Raw genomic sequence first — 6,094 nt, 5'->3', positions numbered from 1 at the left:
ACAAACAGCTCTGTCACCTGACCCCAACCAATCACAACACATATTCAAATCCCACTAATAGAAAATTGTGACTAGATGTCATCAGTTCATATTTAAACTGATATAATCACATCACATTTTAGCATTTAGGTGATACTCTGACCTAGTCCCAACCGCAATGTGAGATAAGAAACTACTTTAAGTTTTGTGTCAGCCAATTGTGTCAGTGGATTTGTGGTTGGAAAAAAGGCAAGGAGAGGTTTTAAAGTGGGGACTTGACAGCAACAACAGCAAAAAGTCTCTAATTTTTGAGCCCTAAGAACTGTTTCATTTCATAACTCAGGCAGTGAGCACAATGCAGTCCACAAGTAATACTTAGATACATACCAGACAGTCTCCCGCACAGCAAAAGAACACTAATGCGACACTGTTTTTTTCTCTTTTGATAACAATAATAGTAATAACAACAACATCAACATTGTTTTTTTCTTCCTAGATTTGGATTTTCGACAAAATTTTCATTTGACATTCATGTGGTCTGTAAAATGTAAACGAATGAAAGTAATCTCCCTGCTTTCGGATGCACGGAGGTAACAATACGTACCATTATGGTTGGAGAGAAGTCGTTTTTATTTATACACCAAGAATAACAAGAGAAAGAGGTCAGAAGTTAAAAGATGATCAGAACCATGTTTTAAACTTTTACACAAGTGTAATATTTAAACAGAATGTCGATACAGAGCTAACAGACAGTATACTTATGCTCACTCTGCATTGTTAAAGAGAAGGATTTTGCCCTCTTTATGTAGTTCTGTGCTACAAAAAACACCAAACAGTTATACAAAACATCATAGCGTCTTCAGTTTTAAGTGACAGTTAAGCACAAAGAGCTTCACAGCTGCGTTTTATCACTTATTCGAAATGATGAATCATATCGAAGCCAGTGTCCTTTATGCTTTGACTATTTTTCCTACACAGAGTCTGCTAGGTTGTACAAAATATGACCAGTATTCATAAAACTATCTCAGAACAGACAGACTTGATCATCAAGGATACCAGGCGTGTGACGAAAATGAAGAGCTCCGAGAATGTATGACCCTTTACGTGGTGAAGACAATTTCACAAAGCTAGATCATTTAAAAAAAAATTTGGTAACGTCTTTTTATACAATCTAAAGATTCCCTTCCTGATTCTTCATACCCAATAGCCCACTCACTCCTTGCCCACTGCTGATGATTTGAAACTGGACTTGAACTTTAACAGTAAGTTGAAAGGAAAGTTAGAGATTTGCAGGCACTGTACACTTTGCAAGTGGTGATGTGTGGTAAATCTCGATATCAGAAGCAAAACCGGTGCCATTATTTTCCCCAACAGAACACCTTGGAGTGTACCATCATGCTTACGGCATGAGGTTTATACCATGGCCAGATACCAAAACCAAAAAGCGAAGCTTTGTTAAACCATAAGCCAGATTTTCAAAGCTTCTATCAGAGCATGTGAAGGGAGCGTGAGTGAGTGAACAGCATGAGTGGGAGGATTGGAGTGTCGCCTCTATCTCCAGCTCCAGTTTCACTCTGGTACCGCTCACACCACGAGTTCAAAGCATGCCAGAGCTCGTCTCTGTATGATTGCAGTGTGGCAGCACATAGATATGGACAAAGCTTCCGCCCTCCTTCACGGCGGGTGCCATTCATGAGCAGAGCGGCTTGATACAGCGAGGGAGCAGGGGGAACGAACAGCTCTCTGAGCAAGGAGCGGGTATTCTGATCGCTCCACTCCTCTCACATGCTTTGGTAATCACTCTGGTCAGTTTAACCCATTGTAAGGTTAATTTGATCAATGACAGTTGACTGTTGGTAAGTGGTCAAAGATACTTGCAGTTTATTATACTTTGTGTAATGATTTAGAAATGAGTTTTCAATACTTTCTATGGTCATGGAAGTCTATAATCCATCCAGCTATTTTTGGGTTTCTATATCCATCAACAATTCAGCAAGTGTGCGTTTCTTTTGCATGCCACCAAAGCTTAGAATCAAGGTGACAGCACACAGTTTTATTGTACAAATTTTAAGGAAGAAGAAAAAGAAGAAAAAAAAAAAAACTCCCTAAAATGCCAATGGGGTTAAGGCCACCTGATTTACCTCTGGTGATTTAGAAATTTGTAATAAATTAGTTAATTAAGGCTGAAGATAGCTGTTCGAAAACATAAACACTCAAAATTGTTCTCTGGCCCCATGGCTCCTGTCCTCAGAGGCTTTATGAATACAGGTCAGGACTAGTATAAACTAACAGCGAAGCACCAGTAAAACTAGAACACATTTTATCCAGCCAGAGAGCGAGCTTTAGATAACAGACTTCACTTGATATTTAAGGCAATGTAAGTTCATAAAAGTGTTCCTCTCAAACAAAAGAAGACAAAATAAAGATATCTTTGTGCTGCAAAGAGTAACTGCAGACAAGAAATTGGTTTGTACAGAAACCACATAAAGAATACAATTGACAGCAAATGGTGTCAACTCGGTATCCTCAAATTCATCCCGTAAATGAAAAACAAAAGTGAAAAATACATATTTTTAAAATTCAAAGTAATACATCTTCACCAATCAAAAATTACCACATTATATGAAGAGACATTTATAAAATTAAAGGGGACACCAACCTTAAAACAAAATCCACATGTTAACTCTTAAAGCCTGGAAAGTTTAACTGTCAAGTGCCTACTTGGCACTACAGCCAAAACCATAACTGTAGTGGAAATGTTCAAGTGTGAAAGTGTGTTAATTGAAATCGTCATTTTTTTTTAATTGCTCACAGTAAACATTGCACTTCACAAACAAAGATTTCTCACCTAAAAATACAGTAGACCTAGAGACAGAGAAAGAAATTTCTGGATAGAAGGTTCATTGATTGTAAATAAGAAGCTGATTTCATTGAAAGACTGATGACAAAAACTGATACATACATGTTTGGATGTAAAAAAATAACTTGTTTTGTCACAAACAACTGCTTTTAGTCACCAAAATAGCACCTATATAAAAACTGCGGGAAACTGTGAAAGACACATTTCCAGATAAGAACAAAAGGAAATCATAATATATTTTCATTCCATTCAATCATATTGGTTCATATTGTTATTTGTCTATTTCTGTCAGCTGAACTGTCAACTAATTGTCCCAGAAGATGTCCAAAAGTTGGAATTTTGTATCTAGTCTGAAACTGTTAGTATAATTTCCAAAACTGTCCAGGAAATAAGAATAACTGATGTGGTTTCTGTCTCAGGGTTGATGTCCACTTTAAGACACTAAGAAGAGAGAGAGAGCCCCTTTGTCCCGTGAGGTGGGGTCAGACCACTGTGACCCCATCCTACTTCTTTGCCACTGTGGTGCTGGGAGTCAAAATGACTCACTGATAGCACCCCAAGCCCACCCAATGTAAATGTCCCAACCTCAAAATATCTCAAACCCAGAGTTCACCAGAGAAAACTCCCAATCCCAATCCCAACCTTGACCCCTAACCCCATCAGTATCACCTCTGAGTCCCCAAACCTGACAGCAGCTACAGACCTTGGAAAAACAGCATACCCATATGTGTAATTTTCAAAACATCTGTGATTATACCGCCTTTGGTACATCTGGGAAATTGAATCACAAGCATGGTTATATTATTTATTTAGTATAACAAGATGTCTCAGATGGTATTGTCCTCTCACATAATTTTTTATATAGATATGTTCTTCCATGGTTCAGTATAATTTCTAAAAATGTCCAGTAAAATAAGAATAATTGATGTGGTTGCTGTTTCAGGGTTGATTTCCACTTTAAGACACTAAGAAGAGAGAAAGCCCCTTTGTCCCATGAGGTGGGGTCAGACCACTGTGACCCCATCCTCCTTCTTTGCCACTGTGGTGCTGGGAGTCAAAATGACTCACTGTTAGCACCCTTAACCAACCCCACCCAATGTAAATGTCCTAACCTCAAAATATCTCAAACCCAGACTTCACCACCGACACTCCCAATCCAAAGCCTGGTTATAGTATTTATTTAGTAAAGCAGGATGTCTCGGATGGTATTGCCCTCTCACATAATTGTTTATATAGAAATATCCTTCAATGGGTCAAATTTAGTATAATGAATAATGACCTCCCATTCAACCTGCCAACAATTGTCATGTCCTTAAAATTAAATTGTCTAAGAAAAACATGCTTTAGGTGATAATTGCATTGGTACCATCAGAAGAGAGCTTCAGTTGTTTGCCAGTTACCAACTGAGTTCCTAACAGAAAATTAGGGCGGGGTATCAAAATAGGGTTTGGAATTACAATTACACACACATTTATAAGAAACATACCTTCCCTCAAAACAAGCCCTACAATTATAATGTCTTGAGAGCAAACTTTGGTTTATTTATGCTTGTAAGTTTCAGTCTACATGACCAGTTATGAATGCATCAATGCTGATGTACAGTATAGTGTTATAATGTACAGAGGTACTGCTAACAGGTGTGGCTAAGCTTGGCAAACACAGAAAAATGTAATCACTACAGGGAAGTCAATTCAGTCAGCTCAAGAAAAAACATTTAACTTGTATTTATATTTATATTATTTTGTCTTTTTAACTAGAAAAAAAAAAACACCACTCAATACCAAAGCCCAACTCTGCCCTTTAAACATATTTTGGTTTGTTTTTACTCAAACAATATGCAAAGAATCAAAACAAGGATTCAATAAGAGCTAGAATCCCTAAGCAAAAACTGAAGATATAAAATCTAAACAATAGGCCTTAACCATCATAATCCCTAGCAAACAAACATTAATGTTGTTGTTTTTCTTTTTTTTTTACTGACTGGCAATGTTGGATCAACAATCTCTAGTGGAGTGTGACTGCTATCAGGTTTGCTGCAATATACATTTCCTTGTATTCATTTTTTTTCTCATTGTCTCTACAAGAGATGTCTGGTTCATTGGTACAATCACAGATGTGTTGTAAATACCATCTGGTACACATTTACGAGTAAATAGGATTGTTCTTCAATATTAATACCAAATAAGAAGTTCCACATTCACATACTGCCAATCACTTCATTGTTATCTGACACATAATGTATTTCAGTTGTCTAGTAAAGTGTAATATGTCTCCTAAGTGATTAAAAAAACAGCTTTTACAAATGCATTGTTTTTCCCCAGGTCAGTTTGAAAAGATTATGGTCATGGAAAAGTCTTCAAGTTCCAGCTGCAAATGTGATGTGGGTACATCTACCCTTGGATACAGGTTAACTGCAATTGAATGTGCGGACCCACCACAGACAGGCACTGTCATTCATTTGTGTCCTAAAACTAGCAAGAAGAAGACTCTCATACCGACACTAGGCTTGTCCCTAACACTGATTCTGCTGTTGGGTTTTTGCTGTACGTTCAGGTTACCGGCTTTTCTTAGTCCCCGACCCACCCTCTTAATTCCCAACACCAACGTTTTCAAAAATCAGAAAAAACTCTAAGAAACTTGTTGGACATGGTTTCTCAGGCTAATTTGCTTCAGAAAACATCAATAAATGTTTCCCCTATGAGAAATAACATTCATGTGACCCATTTTGGGTCCAGAGACGCAGTTAAAGAAACATTGTTCAAGAGTAGCTTGTTGCACACTGTTCTTTTCCTTATGCCAACTATTTTGGCAGATATTACATCCAACTTCCTGTCCACAGGCTGACATATCACATTTTACTTTGTGTGTCCTTAGGGCTCAGCAGCATATTACCATAATAGAGAAACCATCACACTTGGGATCAGTGTGGGCGTTTTGTCCAACACTCATGACACGTTCTTTAGTGTGAAACATCAACTGATTAAGATACAATAAACTGTTGTGGAAGTGTTTATTCAGTATTTCACACTTTCAGAAAGCTTTACCCTTCCTTGGCAGGTCTTCATTCTGTGTTCCTTACCACCAGATAGCCATGATCTGTAATTTCAGTGGTGTTTATATTATTTCTACAAGCACCAAAGTACTGTAGTGCACGGTGGCTTCGGAGATTTTGACATCCGCACTCCTATTAATCCTGTGATGTTGATATGCTCTCTCCAAATGTGTAGCCCCAACCCCTGCCTTCTCATGCCCAAG

Source organism: Echiichthys vipera, assembly GCF_963691815.1.
Source record: "Echiichthys vipera genome assembly, chromosome: 9".
Classification (NCBI taxonomy): Eukaryota; Metazoa; Chordata; class Actinopteri; order Perciformes; family Trachinidae; genus Echiichthys; species Echiichthys vipera.
The sequence above is the reverse complement of the archived record's forward strand: the minus strand, read 5'-3'. Positions refer to the sequence as shown.